General features: G+C 45.4%; 1 protein-coding gene across 6 annotated transcripts in view; it reads left to right on the forward strand.

Moving 5' to 3' along the window:
• LOC126537186 (uncharacterized) overlaps positions 1–21944 on the forward strand; it is a 456401-nt gene that overhangs the window by 273005 nt on the left and 161452 nt on the right. The window lies entirely within an intron of this gene.

Below are 21944 nucleotides of genomic sequence, written 5' to 3' on the forward strand. Positions count from 1 at the left end.
AATGTCGCTCTTTTAACTTATTTTCTTCCTACACAGTTTACATGCACGAGTAGAGCCCGGCCGGCTATCGGAGCGCGTCAATTACACGTGCAGCGCTGCAGCCCTAATGCGCGCGCTCGACGCGAGAAACGTTTATTGCGCTTGCTGCTACGCCTCTTCCACCTGCATCTGTCTTTCGCGTGTGAACATCTTTTGTAAACGAAGTTGCCTTTTCCTGCGCGCAGCGCCACGAACGCGGCTCCGTTTCAAAAAGTCGTTAATTGCATTCCCACTCGCAGATGGGTTTCCGAACAGCCCATTATGCAATGAACAGCCTTCGAACGGCCGCCGTTAATTCTGTGGTTGCTGCCGTTCCCAGAAAAGTTGTTTACGCGTTATTTCGATCGAGAGGCAAACAAGTGCGCTCACTAGGAGGGAACGCTTCGTAATGTATTTTTAGAGGCCAGGCGGCGCTAGCCTGGTTTTGTTTTCGCTACACCATTTTGAAGGGAACATTTACTGCAACTGCCACAACTTCCTGCTTTGGTTTTAAGCAAACGCGAGGTGTAATTACGGAGAAATAATCACGATGCGTGCTGAATCATCCCAAGTTTAGCACGCACTGCTATATACTAGCGCTATCGGGCATGATGTGCTGTGGTATAAGAAACCACAGAGGGAATTTCGTTTAAAGAGAGCGTACGATTGTGTTTTGAATGCTCTCAATTTGTCATAAAGAATACAAGATTGATACAGTGGCCCGCTTCAGGCGGCGAAAGACACCAGCGTCAGTGATATAGTTACTTAAAATAAAGCAGAAGAAAAGATGCTTGATCTTCAAAAACATGCGCCCATTATTATTTAAAGGTACCCATTCGCTTGTTTACTATCCAAAGATTGATCATTCGCTCATTGCCCTGTGTCTTCGAGTTCTTGGCTTGTAAGTAGCGGTGGGCGGCTGTAACTTGTTTAATGTATTGTTCGGTATTACTTCGTTATCTGTGTATCGCGCGTTATCCCATTGATATGTGCTCAGCCGAAGTTAAACCCCATTGTGCGTTCAAATTCTGGCGGGCGGCTCAATTTCTCTAGTCTGTAGTTCGCAAGTGCTCTGAATGATGGCAGCACCTACCGATACTGCTACCCGCCCAAAGACGACTTGGCGGAATGTACTGCAACGATAATTTTGACCTATATTGCATTGTGATTCGCAGAATTTGTGTGACTTTTATCGCATACGTTCCCATCGCCAATGTAATGATTTGAGGCGCTCTTAAGGACATCAAAATGGCACTGGCAGAGTTATACGTCGCCGCCAGCGTGAGTCGCTAAAAAATAACGCAGACATAAATCTCCTTCGATTCGAAACATGGTTCGTTTGATAGGAAAGAGATGGCGCCATGGTTTCAGGCAACCGTAACGGCATTCCTAGCCGCCGCGCTTGAAGTGCGACTTCTGACCGCAGGCTTGGGCACGCTTAGAGCGCCAGCATTATTGTCGGAGCTGTCTAAAATTAGAAAGGCGGCTTTCCGCATCGAACGTAAAGAGCTTAACTGCAGCGTTTGCGACATGTTTCGAAAGATAAGTCCCTTTCACGTGTCGCTTTGTGTCTTGCAGTTCTGAAGCTACTAAACACCGCTGAATTCTTAGCCATTTCGCAAGCCGAGTAATATTCGGAGAAAGAAACGTCGTTGCGAAAGTCTGGCAAAACGTGTCATTTGCAGTATTTCTCTCGACAAATTTATTTGTATGCTGAGAAATTTTTTTGGCATAAAGAAACAACTCGATAATCTCAATACACGAACGCGTCATTCCTGTCATTTGTAAGTCACTCAGAGGAACGAATCGCACTTGCTGACCACTGCAATGCTTTAATGAGATTATTTGTTGATACCGTTGTTTTCAATATTTCATAAAGTAGGCGAACTTAAGTTCGACGCAGAACTCAAGGTGCCATGCAACATCGCTTTGGTTTATCTATCAGCCCCGTAGAATTGTGCTGGAAACGAGCTAGCGCGCGCTATCTTCCTTTAACACACAGGTATGTACGTTGTGACCGGCATAATAATAATATCTTCTGTTCTGGCACTGGGCTGACTGACCAGTCTCTATGGCGGGGTAAACCAACACTTGACTTTCCGTATCGCACCGCGGCTATACATAAAAAGATGGTGCATCTGCTTTTTGCTGATTGTCTCATCACCGCCGCTCACAGGTAGCACTGTTGGTCTCCCAAATAATAAGATATTGTTATTTAGGAAACCTTACACCAAGCCACGGATTGTCCAGTAGAGCTGCTTCACACTTTGACACGCTATATTGAATGTAGAGTTGCAAGCCATGTGACTTGCCGCCACTGAAGCCATCGAGTCAAGGGCCATCGAGCAAATTCTAGCTGCTACCTGTGTCCTAGATTGCTATATAGAATTATATTAACAATAAAACTCATAGCACCGACTAAATTAAAGTATATTCAAGTAAAAGACGTTTCGGCTCCCGAACGGGAGCCTCTGAACTTCGATCTTCCCCGACCAAACGGGATTCCGTCATATCCTCGATTTCATGACTATATTGAAAACGGGTACGATGTTTACATTGTTATGGTGACCATATTTACCTACTAACCATTGTTACGAATATAATTCCAAATATATCCGATGATGATCCGACCAACCGAACGGCAGTAGCCACGCCAAACGCGAATGTATAGGCTGAGCAGAGCTTCGCCGCGCCCAGCCTGCCGGCTTCATTTCGAACGGATAGCCGTTTCTAACCCGCTTGGAAGGGAGCAAGTGAATGCTGTCGTAGACTTATGCTTTTATCTCAGCTTGGCAGAGATGTTCGGGCGTCATCTCGGCGGTATTCTTTGAATCGGTCCTTGATATCGGGACATGAAGGCTCAGGTTATGGTAACACGCAGCTGACTCGCGCTGTCGCTGGCTTGGATTGACGCTGCTTCAGGCAGCATATGGTCTTAGTTCATGGTATCTCGCGTGCTGAAGCGATTGAAACACTTATTGACTAACACGAAGGCGCGAACGCATCAGAATGCTTAATTTTGATAGACACAATGGTGCAAACTAATTTCGCGCCATCACATGCATTATAGACGTCTACTAACTAGACAAAGCCTCCGCATGATTGCAAAGTGCTGAGAACAAATGCTGAGTGTGCAAAACTCATAAAAGAATATGACCCTTTCGGTAAAGTCTCCTTTCTGCTCTGATTCTCTCGCTCAAGCTCGCGCCTCGAGACCAATAAAACGCTTATTCATTCTTACAAACACATAAACATGCCATAGCGTTTCTTTTGGCGATCAGCCATCCTCTTGTGGAGGCTATAGGGAAACTTTAAAGGGATCTTCACCTTCGATGTCATTTTTTTATTGAAATGAAAATAGAAGAAAGAGACGTAGTCACCGTATAATGATGATGCATACTCCTTTTCTCATAGTGGAAACAACAATATAAATACTATGTAGGAAAATGAAAAGAAATCACTTCATACCGTCAGAAATCCACAGCACAATGCTATACGCCCATTAACATAACAGTATAGAAGTCATATGAAAGTTGCACCACAATGAGTTGGTAAACAAAGTCACAAACACACACAAACGTCCATGATGTAGACTTCGATGAGCATATAAACAGATAAGAAATTACAGAGTGTTAAAATAATTCACGCACAGAAAAAAAAGTGTATAACACGTAATATACAAGCACTAATAATTACAAATAATAGAAAAACGTTATAGTAACATCGTGTGATTATTCAGTGCAATGCCAAGTACTTGTTAAGGATACCTGTTTCTTCATAAAAAGTGTTCAAGTGCGTTCAATGCTTTTCACTGTGCTATTTTCGATGACCATGGGCCCAGCAATCTTGCGAGTGAGAAAGGCCGGTGAGGATCAGTGGAGTGTAGCTCTTGTTCTAGCTGCCGTCTTTGCATCTCGTATATGGGGCATTCGAAGAGTAGATGGCGAACATCCTCATCGTCGTGGCCACAGGAGCAAGCCGGGGAAGGAGCCCGTTTAATACGATATAGGAAATGTTTGATGTATGCTGTCCCAAGGCGCAGTCGATCAATTAGTGCCTCGGTACTTTTCAAAAGTTCTACGTCCAGCTAGTATTTGAGTTGAGAGTCCACTTCTTAAAGAATTTATTCCTTAGTATTTTCATTAAACCAGGTTGACATGCACAAGTCTTTCTTTAGTACTCTCAAAATTGGTTTTGTGTCCATTGGTGATAAAGGGATGAGTTGAATTTCTGCATCCTTACAGGCCGATTTTGCCAATGAATCCGCTAGTACGTTGCCTGCTATATCAGCATGGCCCGGGACCCACTGTAATATCACTTCATGTTTCCTTTGAATTAGTAAAGGCAAGGCGCAGAAGACCAGGACTCCAGAAGAACACAAACGACAGGAGCCCTGGTCTTCAGCGCCTTGCCTTTATTAATTCAAGCGTGAACCAACTAGCCCAAGCAAAAGATTTACTTGAGCATGTTTCCTATCATTAGCCTGAGTTAAACTGTTCAGTACTGCGTATGTTATTCGTGCGTGTGGTTGACTGTCATCAATATTTTCAAGCCATGATAAAGCCGATAAGGAGTCCGTGAAAATTACCCACTTTGTTGGTGTCTCATATCTTTTGATGAAATGAGTGGCTTGGAGCATTGCCACTAATTCCGCTATTGTTGGTGACGATGTGTGTACTAATCGACAAGCGTTATACCATCCTCTAAGGATGGTATAACATAAGCTGCAGTCGTACTTTCTTTGATTGCAGAACCGTCCGTGTAGACGTGAATTCCTGGTACTTGTCAAATAGGTGATGTAACGCTAATTGTTTTGCTGCTAATGTGGAAACGTGACTTTTATTTTTGAGCCCTTCCTGTTGACGTTTCTATTTTCGGTGCTTGCAGAAGCCATAGTGGGTAGCAGAGGTGTGAGTGCCAAAAAAGTGATCGTAGCAGTCGTGATTTATGCTCTTGAAACATGGCTTGTATCTGCGCACCCGGACGATTCTCTATCAGAGAGAGAAGGGGGTGGGCAGAATGCTGAGTAGTAATTCTGAAGAGATTTCGGCATGTTTCCAGGCTGCGAATCACCTTGAAATGCGGTTTCCGCGCCTCTGCAATAGTGAGGTGACTGGATGTAGCTTGCGGGACTCCTAGGCACACTCGTAAACTCCGAGCCTGCAATAGCTGTAGCCGATGGAGGGACGTCGCAGATAATTTGTGCAATATAGGCGCGGAGTAAGCAATTCTCTGACAGACAAATGGTGAGTGGACGTGAAGCAGGGATGCAGTTGTTTCACCCCACTTCGTGCCCACGATTCTGCGGGGAACATTTATCACACAACTAATTTGGTCCTCCAGGGCGGTCAAATGATGAGTCCATCGAAGCTGGTGGTCTAAAATCACGCGGAGAAAACGATGTTTTCGAACCAGCTCAATATCATGGCCGTCTGTTGAAAGACCAAAATTTCTATCCTTTTTTCTTGTGAAAGGTAGAACAGGTGATTTCGCATAAGATATCTTCACGCCCCGTTCTCTTAAATAATCACCTATTGCGTTCAAAGCTTCCTGCAGCCGATGCTTGAAAACTTCTAGACTTGTTCGATGTCCATATGCAAATGTCAACAGCCTACATAGATATATTTATGTCTGCTGTAAGTACTGCTGGTAAGCCTGCTACTGCTGCATTGAAGAGAAGTGGACTTAATACACTTCCTTGCGGAACTACTTTGTTTTTGGTGTATGCGTCGCTGAGTCCGTCATTTGTATTTATATATATATATATATTTCTGTCTTTCAAGAAGCTAGCGATCCATTTGAGAACTCGGCCATGCACTCCGAGAGTTGAGAGTCCAAGCAGAACAGGGGGGGGGGGGGGGGATTGACTGACCGAGTCAAAGGCCTTCTTAATATCAATAAACACAGCAACAGCAATGTTCCCGCAGCTAATCTCGTGGTTAACAAACGTTAGCAAGTCAAAGATGCAGTCCATTGTACATGTACGTTTCCTGAAGCCAGTGGTTTAATCTGGTAGACAACTGTTGGATTCTATCCACCATTGCAGTCTAATATCGATCATTCTTTCCATCACCTTTGAAACACAGTTCGTTAAACTAACAGGACGGAAGGAGTCAAGAGACAGTCGCGTTTTGCCAGGTTTTTGCAATGGGACTACGTTAGCGATCCTCCAACTCACAGGAACATGTGATTCCTCCCACATCTTGTTGAAAACGTGTGGGAGTGTGGACGTGCCTGTTGGGCCAAGGTTTTTCAAGGTACAATAAGAGATGTTGTCAGGACCAGTCGCTGCTCTTTGGCGTGTCTTCGAGAGGGCGTGCTACAGTTCTTTTAGAGCAAACAGAATATACAACTGGGTAGGAGGTAAATTGCAAGCACTTTCAATTCGCTGCTGCACCGAAAAGATAGACTGATCTTTAATTGATACAGGATTTACGAAATTTACTAGTGTTGCGCAGAACGTGTTTGCAATTTCGCGTTGAGATGAGCCAAGAGCTGTAGCAAGGCTTTTGAAGGGACTGCATTGTGATACCGGAGGGCCAAAGGCGTTTATTAATCTCCAGATTTTCGGCAAGGGAGTGAAGGCGGTAAGTGACGTACAGAACTCACGCCACCGTTGCTTTCACAGTTTTTGCATGTCCACGTTAGATTTTCTGTGTGCAGCTTAACTTTCTTGATAATTTTCAAGCCGTCCGGAACGATGAAACCGACGCTCCGCTCTCCGTCTAACGGATCGGAGTCGTTCATAGTCTGCGTCGACACTGTATTGTTTTTCCGGAACAGTTGTGTATCGCGTAGCCCTGGAGTAATTACTTAGTACCGATGACATGAACGTGTCCAGGTACTTGGTTCAGTACCGCAGAATTATATTCTCGAAATAATTGTCAATTAGTAAGCTTAGTTACTCTGGAGATTTTGCCGGATGCATAAGGGGACGCGCTGTGAGAATTAGGTAGTGGTCACTACCCCATGTCTCATAACCTGCGCACCATCTAATACCGCGCGTAAGGTCAGCAGAGGCTACAGTAAGATCAAGACAAGTAGCGTAATTGTAGCCTCTTAAAAAGGTAATCGATCCATCAGTAAGCACAACAAGCCGCATGAGTCTATAGCCTTTTCTATAGACCTGCCTCTAGAATCAGTGTGGCTACTGCCCCAGGTAACGTTAAGAGCATTGAAGTCCTCGCAGAATACGACAGGTCCTGGATTCCTTTGAAAGAAATGCATGAAAGTTGACTCAGTAATGCGCGATGCTGGTTGCATGCAAACGCAAATAGTAGTCACTAGCAGCTTCTTAAACTGAACTTTATAGGCAACGAACTCAGGCACATCAGAGTCCGAGGAGAAGAGAAGACAGGAAGGGAGATCGCGTCTGGCACATAACATTGTTCGGCTAGGGTTCGGAGTTCGTGAAGCCGGGTGTATTACGTAGTTCGAAAGACGGAAATTACGGTCTACACCGGCTTCGTTAAGACACATAATGGGGAACCTGTATTGCGAAACAAGCTTGTAAGTCACAAAGCGTCACTTAGTTTCGCACCGTTTGAAAACGGTCGGGTGGATGTCTATTATAATTTTCGTGAACGTTGCATCACCTGGCGGTATTTCGCAGAACTGATTTTGCTTACTTGTGCAACACTTTGTGACTACTTTCATTGTGTCCTGAAGCGCTCACCAGCGTCTGCTTCTGCGGTCACCTAATCCGGTTCAGAAATCCTAATAGCCCTAAATGTTTTTCAGCTGCGGTAAAATATGCAGAACTGAGTACTATTGCAACATTATTGCGAAAGTCGATGTTAGCAGTCTTCACCTCCGCATGGCCACAATATAACTCTAATCCTTACCGGTAAGCAGTTTTTTTTTCGCAGGAGTTATTGAACATGGAGTACATGGAATAAGAGCATAAATGGTTCAAATTTATTGAAAATGACTTTCCCCCAGCAGGTTATCAACAGCCCTGAGCTTTTTCTTTCTGGACATGAACTTCAAGCGCACATTAAGGAGTGCAGGGTGTCTTAGGTAAACCTACGCAATGAAAAAGAACACTGGTATTCGCATAACAAAATAAGAAACTGAACATAAATGGGAAAAAGCAAAGCAACATGTCTCTGCGGCTTCAATGGCCTTAACACAATGAATGTAAGACACGCTTGAATTTATTAATACGGCTTAATGTCCCGAAACTGGCACAGTGGCTTACGAGACATGTCGTAGAGGAGGACTACCGAGTAACTTTTACCGCAGGGTAATCTTGGACGTGGATCTAAATATAAATAAACGAGCGATCTTGCATTCCGCCCCCGTAGGAATGAGGCCCCCACGAAAGGAAATCGAAACCATGACCTCGTATTTTACCGCACGACGCCATATCTACCGAGTCGCCACTCCCGGTAAGTGCCGTTTATTTGGACCAAAAGTAGATTACAATGTCTATTGTCGTATATTGATGTCCCTGCGTAGAAAAAAAGAAGTATGCTTGGCGAAGTTGATTGCCCCTTCATTGGTAATATGTTGAGTCGGCTTTCGAAACGGTCTTTCCAAAGGACTGCTCTTCACTATCGTGTTTCCAAAGGACTGCTCTTCACACGACGGCCTTGATCAGGCTTCACCACTATTTCTAGACGTCGGTGCCCACCTTTCTTGTGCTCCCCCTTTTAGTAACAAGGCGATTAGGAACATCTACACTATTATTTGTTTGATTGATACTATACCCTCAGAGTCCATGTGAAGAAAAATGCAGCAGACCAGTCTGAGCTTGTAGAACCGTAACCTAATTTACAGCGAAGTGGTGTCTGACGACTATATATATCACTGTAAACGAAAATAAACCCACCTGGGAGTTTTTAAGAGGTGATGTGCCCTAAAACCTCCCCTCCACAAATATTTACTCCGATGTATGGGAGCAAAACAGCGCCATTCCCTCGTTTCACTCCGCTGGCTAGCTGCGGGAGTATTAAGGCGAAATGACGCGATTTTACTCCGCTTAAAAATCTTGTTCTCCCGTGAAACTCCGACAGGGAGTTTTAAAAAACTCCCCTCCGCCGATACAGGTTGGTCACGTGGCGCTTCCCATGAGGCTGTGCGCCTCGCCAGCGACCGGGCGCGTTCGGCGGAGCGGGCAGTGCTCATGGCTGACGGTTTGTTTACGTGTGTGAAGTGTCGTTCCGTGACAGCGTTTCGTCAATTTGTTTCCCGTATTTCCTTCCATAAAGTGTTATAGGCATGCCTGAGGCTCACTGCATCTCAGCTTCAAGTACATTAGCTGTGATCACTTTGCTGACAACGATGATTGCAAGAGCCACGTTTTCATGTGCGGAAAAAGGCTTAGGTATACCTTGAAGCTGCTCACTGGCTCGTGATGTCGGCTCACGTGCTGGCTGTGTTTTCGTGCTGCGTCACCCTGTCTTGTGTTCTTCAGTATACGTGAAATGCGACTTCTATGTCCTTTTGAGTACATGCTGACAACGTCCAGTGTAGTGTTTGAAAGGACCGCGTAGCAATGGGAACAGCAGCCACTGTTCGAGCGACGACATCCGTGCTAGTCGCGCATGAATGGCGTAACCCAAGTTCGTTGCGGTGCTGTGTTGCCGTGAGAAAGACCGGAGTGCAAGCAACTGTTTTTATGTATCTGTGAACGGATATCCTCGCCCGAAGAAAAACGGTAGGACATAAGTATGCGTACTTAAAATAAAGTTTCTTATTGAGCGATGTGAATCGAATTGTTATCGCGCATATTGTTTTGATCACGTCGTTGCTTCCGATATTGCATTAACATTACGCTCTGTCCGAGACACTGATTTAGACGCATGCCTGCTAGCTCCGAGTTTAGGGATTCACTCGACAGATCAGAGGTGTAGCTCCTTTTCGCAACCGAGACAGATTGCTTGGACGCAGAGAAAGTAGTGCGGTGTATAAAATGTATGACTGCGCATTTTTCGGTGTTACGCCGGCTGCTGCGGGTCATGCTCACACGTAATAATTTCTTGCTACGCTACCACTATATCGCAAAAATTTAATTTTGCTATGCAGCACATGCACTTACATTTTTCTTGCTTACTGTAACTAACGCACTACTTTTTGGCCGCGAACGCCGGCAGTGTGCGAAGTCGCTTCAGCACTCACAGAATGGCATGATAATTTTGAAAAATTATGCCATTAACTTTTTTTCTCTCACTATTTTAAATTAACAGCATTGTGTTGATTAAGGTATTCTGTTAATTTCAGAGAGGCAGATCTCGTATGAACGAGCATTTGATTCGTAATTCTGAAAACAGCACAGCTGCTCCCTAGGCGGTTTCGAGGCACACAGTATCGTGGCTATATATACTGGCACCGTTGCTTTTTGAGTATCGCGTGTACGTGGAATGTCTTTCAAATTTCTGCATTGGGCGTTTTTGAAATGTTTATGTATGTCATGATATATGTGCTTTCATTGACTTGTTTCGTCGAATTTGACGCGGTCTCGTGTGCATATTTAGAAATTTGACCAGCAGCCCCTGCATGTAAACATGTTCGCGCAAACTCACGCGATGCCTCTTTTTATACTCCCGTTGCACCTCGAAAAAACTTCGTCAATTGCAAAGAAAAAAAATAAAGACAGAAAAAAAAACTCCCATAATTCCACGCAAAAATTCCGCTCGTACGGAGTAAAAAATCTACTCCGATCATACGGAGCATAATACACTCCGAACCGGGGGGTCGCTAGAGGACAAGCAGTATACTCCCACCTCGGAGTGATTTCCGTTTACAGTGTACTTTGAATTAAAACATAGTAAAACGTGTAATCTTGCGGCATATCATCAAATTTAGCCAGAATGTGATTAATAACATGGCCTAAATTTCCTGCAAGACAAGAATCGGTGTCACATTTTGTTTATCGAAGACACCGTGAAAACATGCATCTATAATACCCGTGTAATGGCTTCAAGCGGCGCAATAAGAGATTTACAGGAAATATTTCATGTTCATAGTGCACGCCATTAGTGATTGCCATACTCTTATTACTTGTAAGTTTTACGCACCTTACGGCCGCTATTTTTAGGCCCCTTTACAGCCACGTCACATCTATTTCTCAGAATTCATCGCTCCACTGCGAACTCACTAAAACTGACATGGCGTTCTTCGGCCATGCGCTGTTCTTTGACCCTTGTGCCACTGAACAACATTCATTCATTCATTCATTCATTCATTCATTCATTCATTCATTCGTTCATTCATTCATTCATTCATTCATTCATTCATTCATTCATTCATTCATTCATTCGTTCATTCATTCCCATTTAGAAAAACTCCTAATTAGCTCGCAAGATTTAGTGCACACATCACTCCTTTTCACGAGTGATTAGCGCTCATCAAGAGTACATACCGGCATCTTTTACACCGGCGGCGAAGCCTTCCTCCCCCCTGTAGTGCCTGCGACAGCCTCAAGTGAATTTTGCTATTCCTGGAATTACAAAAAAGTCCAATCATCCATCGCCGGCTCTGAAGCAACTTACGCTCCTATTACTGCACCAGACGTATCATGACCGCATCATATATATACCGATGGTTCGACCTCACCTACCAGCTCAACTGCCGCATTCGTCGTTCCAGCCAAGAACGTTACAGTTAAATTCAAATTGTCACACACGACTACATCTACATCGGCAGAACTTGCAGCTCTCCATGCCGCTATGATGTACATCACCGAAGAGCCAACAGAGAAATGGGTCGTATTTTGTGACTCTAAGGCAGCCCTTCATAGCATCAAGTCCGCATTACGCCACAGAACTTGTGAGCAAATGACATCTGAAATCAGGGAACTGCACCACCATGCTCTGGAAAGTGGACACCACATTATACTTCAGTGGATTCCTGCTCACTGTGGCATCGTCGGCAACAACCTAGCTGTCAAGGCTGCCTGGTGTGCCCACGAAGATACCAAGACGCGTCCAACACCTTTGGCGAGGTCGGACGCTGCCAGAGAACTTCGCCAACTTGCGCGCAAGAAGTCCCAAGATCTCTGGATTTCAAGTGGCTTCAATTGAAGATTACGTAAACTGGACCCCACGCTACGGCTACAACTGCCATCTAGCCTTTCCCGCGGCGAAGCAACCTTGTTGTGTCGCTTGTGGCTGGGAGTGGCGTTCACGAACGCATACTCCTACCGTATGGGAATGGCCGAGAGCCCGATGTGTGTCTCCTGTGGGTGCGAGGAGACCATCCAGCACCTATTGTGTACCTGCCCTCGCTACGATGTCCAACGCCTCTCTTTGCGGGCAACATTACGCAGACTGGACTCGAGACCGTTCACCGAGTCAAAGATGCTCGGACCGTGGCCACACCCGTCACTGGCTCGAAAAGCGATGCGTGCACCAGTGCGGTACTTGAAGTGCACGGGCTTAACAGACCGTTTATAGTGTCCTTGTGTATGGTGTCCCTCCCACACGTACTCAGTGCTTACTCTCTCCCATTCTTCCTCTTTCTATTACCCTTTCCCCCACCCCCAGTGTAGGGTAGCAAACCGGATGCTGCTGTGGTTGACCTCCCTGCCTTTCCTACCCTTGTTTTCTCTCTCTCTCCCACTCCTAACATAACCATAATTTTTACACCAATATGAACTCAATGCGACGTTCAATTCACCAACAACTGAGGAAAAACCTTCACTGTACGTCGTATGGTGCGCAACGAGGGTGAGGAACTGGGTATGCAGTTGCTGTTTTCAAAGCCTTTTTTTACTCCGCAAATGTTAACCCCCCCCCCCCCCCGACCCCGTGTTAGGGGTAGTTTTTCAGCCTTCGTTAATGAAACTGCAATGCTAATGAAATAGAAAAGGTTGTTGAAACTTCCCAAGTTCAGTCTTTGGCTCTCTTGGAATGCAATTTCATTCATTTTTACTGATTAAAAAATTTTACATGGCTCGAGCAGAAGCCGCCAAATCATGTAGTGACGGCAAGCTTAAGCCGCAACTTAAAGAGACACTAAAGGTTACAATGAAGTTAAGTTAAAGTGGTAATGCAATGCTCTAGAACGTCTAAGGCGTCAATATAATAGCCAACAGAGCTTTAGTAACCGAGAAATTCAGGTAAATGCATGACACGATTTGAGACCCCCCAGCGACATTCTGGTACTAGCCCGATGACGAAGCCACTCCTCGTCATAATTTATGCCACTAGTGCTCAACTACTCGTATTAAAAAGATCATTTCATTAGGTCATAAGATGGGAAAAAATGCTACTTGTCTACTTCTGTTCGATTCTAAGAAAAAATAACATTTTGACGTTACCGTTGAGTAGTATGGGTGGTCGAAAGGTTTCGTTTTCGCTCAACTCTGCGCGGCGCGCGTTTTGAAGTTTCAGTTGTTTCGTTATCGCGTCGTGCTGTGCTGGTTCTGCTGGCTCGCGAAACTTGCATTTGGAACAAGCAACGAGAATGCCACGTCCATGTGATCTCCTGGGATGCGCGAACGGTCCGCGGAACTTGGCCAAGGGCAGTTGCAGCGGCGAATCCAACGTTACTTATCACTGTGTGCCAACGAGTGAACCTCTCCGCTCGAAGTGGTTAAGTGCCGTACCTCTGCCACAGCGCGTTGGCAAAGAGCCGAAAAAGCGCATAGTGTGCTTGCTGCACTTTCGTCCAGAGGATTACGAGTTCAACGCGGACTTACTGAAGTCGTGTTGAGTGCCTTTCAAAGCAATGCTTTCTCGTAGCGCTGTACCGTCAGTCTTGCCTGCATTCTCCGAAGCGCAAGAACAACTGCATGTCGAAGACGGGGCGGTGAGTGCGGCATTTGGTTTTCACGAAGGAAAAGCTACAAATGTGCGAATATATACAGCCATGACATACAGTTGCCGTCGTAGTAGTACGCAACGACGCCGGCAGCGCGAGCCCTCAGCCATCAGTGCTTAAATCGCTGAAGTCGAACCCAGCATCGCGAGCCAATGTGTCGTTGTCAGGGTCGTCAATTGCAACGAGCGTCAAAGTTGGCGTCATAAAATGAAGAACCAGCTTATCGTCGCGCGCGTTCCCTTCCGCTAGCCACCATAGCTCCGCTTTCGCAATGCTATCGGCTCTGTCATGGCTCTGTTTCTGGCCGCGCGTTTGCGTTTAGCGCAGAAAAGCCGTAGCGCCGTCTGCGGGCGCCGTTTTACTCACCGACGGCACAACGTCACCATGAGACCATGACGTCACCACTCCTCGATCGGAGGGCGGGCGATTTGAACTGCGCTAGAGGTACGCGGACGCTTAAGAACGATTTTTCTCTTAAAATAAGTCTCTTCTTCGCATGAAACAAGCGTTTCGAGGTTTCTGGGATGGTATTTCAACAGTCCACGTTGACTTTAGTGTACCTTTAAGAACATCAAGGCGGAGTCGCCACCTATTTTTTGTATTTGCCTCCTTTCTGGCTTACCAAGCTTTGCATCGCGGTGGGAACGACTTTTTGGCGTTGTAGAATCATAATTTACTAACACAGCTCAAACCTTTTCTCCACCATCATCATCATCATCATAATCATTAGAAGCAGCAGCACTGCAGGAAGAAGGCCTCCCAGTGACCTTGAATTACCTTTGTCTTGCATTAGCTGATTCCAAGCTGAGCTTGCAAATTCCCTAATTATCTACCGTCTTTGAATTCGCGTCCTTTCTCTTAGTGCCCATTCTGTAACTATAATAGTGCACCGGTTATCGGCCCTACGCACTACATGACGTGCCCCACCCCATTGTTTCCTTCTAATGTCAACTAGAATGTCGTCTACCTCCGTTTGCTTTCTAATCGAAACTACCGTCACTCTGTCTAACATTACGCCTAGCATTTTTCGTTCAATTAAACTTCTTTGTTAACCTCCAAACGTTTGCACCATATGGTAGTAGTGGCAGAATGCAATGATTGTGCGCTTTTCTTTTCAAGGATAGCGGCACGCTGCGGTCAAGATTTGGTAATGCCTGCCGTATGCGCTCCAGCCCATTTTTATTCTTCTGTAAATTTCCTTCACATAGCCGTCTTGAATGGACTCTGGCGTTGAAGGCCGACTGGCGTTCGTGAATTATGGCTCCCTTGCCAGGATATTGAACGTTGTTTTGTCTTTAGCTGGTTAATCTTCAACCTTACTCTTACATTTCCTTGGCTAAGGTCCTAATCATCTGTCGCAATTCATTCTCACTGTGTCTAAGTAAGACAACATCATTTTTTCTCTTTTAGTGTCCCTTTAACGTTCCTCCCATTAGCTTCAAATTTCGACTTAGCGCATCACGCAGTTCTTCTAGATGATGTGGAAAACGCTCAAATATTTTTTTAGCATTTCCAATCGCAACCTAAATCAACGCTCCAAAAGCTTCAACAGCCTTTTGGGCTGGTACATGACGGAATTATATTACTGGCACATGCGGGAGGGTGATCCGCACGTATCCTGTTAAAATGGCCAACCATTAACCTATATATTTATAATGGTATAAGCACTACACAGCTTCATCACCTTCTGTTTCAAGGAGTAGTCCAAAAGCTATCGGGCCACAACGTAGCGAACATAATACGCCTTTAATCTCCATTGCTATTTTGGGGGAACCACCTCATCCGTGTGTCTTTGATAAATGATAATTTTACTTTTAGTCGCCTTGATTGCCAAACAGCGTGCTGGAGACGTCTTTACGACCACAAGGGCCCACTGATAATCACAGCAGATGCGACTAACGCAACCATGATCTTTTCCCACGAATATGAAACGCCTTAACATCGCTGACTCCATGATAGCAAATCGCTGACAAGCCATACTGAAGCGAACAGGGAAGTCGTTGACCTTCACCCTTATGTCACAGTTGTCGAAGTCGAGCATGGCCTCTCGGCATCAGACTAAGTTGTTAAGCAGCGATAACGCCTCCGATGTTTGCACCAGGTCTAAGGAAACAATATGGCGCTTGCGAATCCCGGAACAACACACATTTGACCGCGCACCCGATTAGGCAGCTGCACAAGGCAGTCGCTGAAGACGTGACGGTAGCTAACAAGTTTGTCGCCCAATACGTTTTGAATTTACGGAAACACTAACGCTGACAGAAAAAGGAGACCTCAAAAAGGACTCGTTTGCGCTAACACTCTGGGAGATGCGTAACAGCAAACACGTGTCAGCCCCTTTACGTCCCATATCTCGAGTGCCTATACACGGGCATGATTAATTAGCTTTACGGTTGCGAAGGGCGTCAGGCTAAGATCGTCAGAACTATAGCCTGTACAGCGGCGCTCAATTGACTGCTGTGGCCGCATAATCTTAGTTTATCGGTTCAAACTACTTTGAGGCCCAAATCACAAACGTGACGTCACGCCGTCGTGCGCAGATGCTCCCTCAGTTCTTTATTACATGGGTAAGTGTGGAATCTAATATAATACAAAAGAATAGGTTGGCTGCTCTAGTAGTGCGCGGGACGAGCTCCCGAATGACATTAATTTGGGACATCTATTCGCATAACCACTCATTGCTGCTCATTTCCTTCTGATCATTTTAATTAGGTTAACAGAAAGAGACTAAAACAGCATTCATGAAGTGCTCATAGGCACTACAAGAACTGACATTACTTGCGTTTTCGTGTTTTTAGCAGGTCCAGAAAGAGAGCTCTTGATGTATGAAAAAAAAAAAATAGCATGCGTTTATTATCTGCGCACCACGAGTTCGTTTCTTTCGCCAGGAAATTCAACTGCTAACTCGTTTCCCTTCTTACTACGAGACACGAGTAGCAAACTACACGGCCCGTTAGATGGCATGGTATCTAATTAGCAATTTTAATATATTCGTTTCGATGCGGCTAATGCTCAATCAATCAATCAATCAATCAATCAATCAATCAATCAATCAATCAATCAAGAAATGAAGAACTCAGTAGACTAACCAATTAATTAATGAATGTTTATTTTAATTAGTTGCTCTGGAATAATCAATCAATCAAATATTCATTCCGCATAAAAGCGCTTCACTTCTACGCAGCAATCTAATGGTATTTGCTGTTTACTATAGTCAAGGTGGAGACAAAAAGCTTACAAGGGCTCGATAAGGCCGTCAGTTCCCCCGGCCCCCTCTAATGGCAGAAATGCGCATGATGATCAAAGCTAAATACTATTTCTACCAAAAAAGGTTGAAGAAAACTGAAAATACAACGCAATGTTGGAGTCTAAATCTCACAAAAAGAAACTTGTTTGAGTTTGCGCAATATTTCTGGATATCAAAAGTGCCTACGACAACGTTTTCCACCATTCGATTCTTAGGGCGCTTGAGGATATTAGAGTTGGTGGCCGGATGTATGCATGGCTGCAGAGTTACCTGAGTGGCCGCACCATCTTCATGTCCACTTCGGATGGCGAGACTGATAGACATGACGTTCGCAGGGGTGATCCGCAGGGTGGTGTCCTTAGCCGAATATTATTCAATATCATACTGGTGGGCCTTGCAGACGAGCTACCTGAAACAGTGCGTATCAATACGTACGCGGATGATATCTGTATTTGGTCATCTGGGGTCACACGTCCACAAGTGTGTGCAAGGCTTCAACGTGCGGTTACCATAACGGCGAAGTACTTGCGCCGTAGAGGCCTGCAACTCTCAGCAACTAAGTGTGCAGTCATGGCATTCACGCGCAAATCAATGTCAAATTATCCAATCGTTGTCGACGGAACGGTGCTCCCTTTAGTCACCCACCACAGATTTCTTGGCGTGATAATAGACCGCAGTCTTTCTTGGACCAAACATGTTACTGCGCTTAGGGCTAAACTGACCAACTTCATACACGTTATTCGTGTAATATCAGGACTGAGATGGGGCCCCTCTGAGCGAGGTTTGCTCCAAGTGTACCAGACACTTTTTGTGGGCTACATACGCTACAGCATGCCTGTGTTATCTAACATGGGGTCATCTTGTATACGCACGCTGGAGAGCCTTCAGGCACAAGCACTACGGATGTGTCTTGGCGTGCCACGCTGCACGCCAACCAAGGGCACAATAGCGGAAGCACGGGCTTGTCCAGTCGACATATACAGGTCTTGTGAACCTGTGCGAACCTATCTTCGCCTGCTAACAAGACACCCACACCATCCACTGTCAACACTTCCAAGCACCAACCTTGACTGTGGTTTTTCTAAAGCTATTGCATGTCACGAAAGTGTTATACCTGCAAGATTCCAGGCCACCAATATTCCCGCAACACCTCCATGGACATTGCCAAGACCACTAGTGAGGCTTCAGATACCCGGAATAATGAAGAAATCTCACGTTTCCTCCATTGGCTTGAAACAGCTCACCCTGTCCCATATATTTACATTATATAGTGGGACTGTACAAGTATATACCGATGGTTCGGTCACGCCATCTGCCACAACGGCCGCATTTGTCATCCCACAACTTGGAATTACTCAACGATTTAGATTAGACCACAAATCGACATCTACGGCTGCGGAACTTGTGGGAATACGGGAGGCTGTCCGTTTTATGAGAACGCAGACACCTCATAAATGGACGATATTGTGCGATGCCAAATCAGCGCTACAGGCGCTAAAATGTTTTTTAAAGAAAGGACCATACTACCTGCTCGTGCTGGAAATCGTCGAACTTCTTCACAGTGCCGAGTTATGTGGCCACGTGATCACCTTTCAATGGGTGCCTAGTCATTGTGGTGTTTTTGGCAATGAACTCGCTGACAGTGAGGCAAGATCGGCGTCCTCTTCCTCTGATGAAGTACGGATTGCCTACTCGCGACCTGACACCAACTCCATGATTAAGGCACTCATGCAGGACCTTACAAAAGCTTACAGAGCCCACTATAACAACATTCACAGACGTCTACACATGATTGACCCAGACGGTAAATTCTGTTTGCCCCCGAAGCTTACACGGAGCAAAACATCACTGTTACACAGGATTCGGCTCGGCGTTGCTTTCACCCGTCGCTACGCACACCTTATCGGCCAATCGAACAGCCCTGATTGTGATCACTGCCAGAAGCCTGAAACACTGCAACACCTACTGTGCGACTGCCCAGCATATATGCTGGAGCGAAGGACGCTAGAAAGTTTCTTAGCCAGCGTTGGCAGACAACCACTGTCGGAGGAAGCTGACCTCGGCCCATGGCCTGACACTGCAACTTCAATGTGTGCAACAAAAGTATTGTTGAAGTTTCTGCAGGACACCAAGCTCGACGAGCGGCTCTAGCAAGACAACTGTCTTATGTACATAAGCACTCACCACTTCTCTTATCATCATCATCCATCCCAGTACTTTCACTCCCCTTCCCTCTCCCCCAGTGCAGAGTAGCAGACTAGAGCGCACTAGCTCAGGTCGACCTCTCTGTCTTTCCTATCAATAAATCCAATCTTCTTCTTCCTGTTTGAGTTAGCGAGGTAATAGCAGTAGTAGCGGATGGCACGAGCACAGCCTCGTCATCTGTAGCTATATATATTAGATGAGTGCGTCAAGAGGAGGAAGGCGATGTATGATGTTGTAAATAACTTCGAGCGCCGTAAGCTTGTCGAGAAAAGAGCGCTGATGAAAGACGTATGCACAGAAGAGAAGCAAGACACGTTTTGACACGTATGCTTGTTTATCTTTCTCCGGTCACCGCTGTTCACCGCCTAACAAATTTTAAACGTTATCGCTCAGCGCAACACGCGCCTGCATGATGTGGAACTTACGTGTATGTCATCGTTCATTCTATCTGTTGTGTATGTCTTCGTCAAATCTTGTATTATCAGATTGCATGCGCGACACGAATTGTGCAGTATTTCTAGACAGGTTTGCTGCACTGTTCGGTCACAACATGCGACCTAGCATCTCCTGTGTGCAACAGGAGGTCTGTACGTGCACATGATCCCACCGGAGGCCACAGCCACCGCCGAACAGGAAACGCGTGTGCATCCTCTGCCGAGTTTCTGAAAACCACGCGGGCACCAACGATTGCACTAGAATCTTCGATTGTGTTATGTAAACGCCGACCCGCTAACCCGCTGATTACATTTTCGACGACCGCCGACCGTGTTCGCCGCTATCGCTGTGCTTTGACTGTAACTTGCTTTTGTGGGCACACAATCGCCCAATAAAGAGTTAGTGTCGTCATTCAGTTTTGCCGCTGCATTACTAGGTGACAATATCTAAATACATTGCGGCACAACCTATCTCCACGATGACTGTCGACGATAATGCGTTATCATTCAATCAATTTAGCGACACTACGTATTGCCATCATCCAAATCAGTTATGTATGAGGCCTTTATTGGAGCGGAACTCCTCTTTCGCTCTTCGGATGGATGTATGAATGGATTCCATGAGCGTCCCCTTCGGGAAGGGGTGGTGGATTGTGCCACCAAGCTACTCTTATATTGCCTAATGCCCTAGGTATGCCTATGTTATAAAAAAAAGGAGAAGAAAAAACCCGCAAAGAATTCTCACCACCAAACTTTCTGAACCCCTATTGGGCATTTTGTTTGTTTTACGCCTCCGTTGTTTGTAGTTTCCCTACTTTTCTTTCACCAATCTTGCAATCGCCTCTTAATATTCTCTATTGTGGACATGTTTACTTTCCTCTTGCCCTCGCGAAACCCAAGGGCTTAATAGAGGCCAGAAATGCCTAACTTGACCGCTCGGCAGATATCTTCACATTATAATAAAACATGCGCCATTGTTTCCCTAGCTTCACCGCAGCAAGCGCATGCTTCTTCCTTTCTGTATCTCGCTCTATAAGTGCGTCTTCCAAGGCATCCTGATCGCGCTTCGAAAAATAATGAGCTTCCCTTTAAATTATCATAAATTGTTTCTTTCCTGATTTCGCTTTTTTTTCCTGGTAAGTAGTTACTCATAGCAGGTTTCTTCTCCATTGCCGCAACCCATGAGATTATTTCAGCCTCTCTCACCTTCCGCTTGACGTTCTTTGTTGCCATGTTGTTCGCCACGCCGGTCGCATCTTCGGATTCGAACTAGGGAGCTGGTAAGCTTCCTAGTTCTTTTCCTGCACTGTGAGTCAATGTTTTTCCTCTACAAATATCTGAACACTCTCCCAGCCCATTTAGTTTCTGCCATGTTGCTCAGTCGTTGCTCAGCTTCCCTCACTTCAAAATTTGTGCAGCCCATATCACCTTCCGCAGCTTTATTTGTAGTCTTCCCTTGAGCCCCCGATGCGAGGCGCCCTACTGAACTTTCATTGCCATCGAGTCCTAATTGTAACCCTGACTTCAAGCAAACAACGGTATTTCAAAATATAAGTCCTGGAACCATTACACCTTTCCATATAGCCCGGAGCACCTCGTACCTATTGTATCTCCATAGCGCTCTGTGTTTATCGCCGCAATTCTCTTCCCATTTTCTGTTGTTTTTTACCGCGTTTCCGTATATCTATTGCCTTCGTTTATCCGTATACCAAGGTATTTATGTTATCTTACCCGAGGTATCTTCTGGCGCTGTATTGGGACTGCCTCTTCACTGTTTTCATTGAATACCATAACAACTGGTTTTCTAACAGTAAATTTTAAATCTAAATTCTTGCCTTCCTGTCCACAAAGATTAGCCAGACGTCGAATATCATTTTGCTTGTTAGCTAGCAATACAATGTCTTCCGCATAAAACAAACTTGGAAGCTGCTGCTCTACTACTGTACCCGCCTGTTTGTATGAGAGATTAAACCCGATATTACTTTCTTCTAGCTCCCTTTCCATCTTCACCAAGTACATCATAAACAGCAGTGGGGATAAAGGGCAGCCCTGCCTCAGTCCTTTGTTGATATCATCTTTCTCATCGCTCCTCAGCCCTTCCCATTCAACGCAAGCAATATTTTCTAGGTAAATCTCTCAAAAGGTGTCAAAAATTGTCGCTTAAGCTTCAAGAATATCCCACAATATGTTGCGGTCTACGTTGTCATACGCTGACAATCTTATACCCTGCATTGGCACTGTCTGTTCACTGTGTTGAATGAAATCCGTAACAC

This window comes from Dermacentor andersoni, chromosome 4, assembly GCF_023375885.2.
Source record: "Dermacentor andersoni chromosome 4, qqDerAnde1_hic_scaffold, whole genome shotgun sequence".
NCBI classification, from domain to species: Eukaryota; Metazoa; Arthropoda; class Arachnida; order Ixodida; family Ixodidae; genus Dermacentor; species Dermacentor andersoni.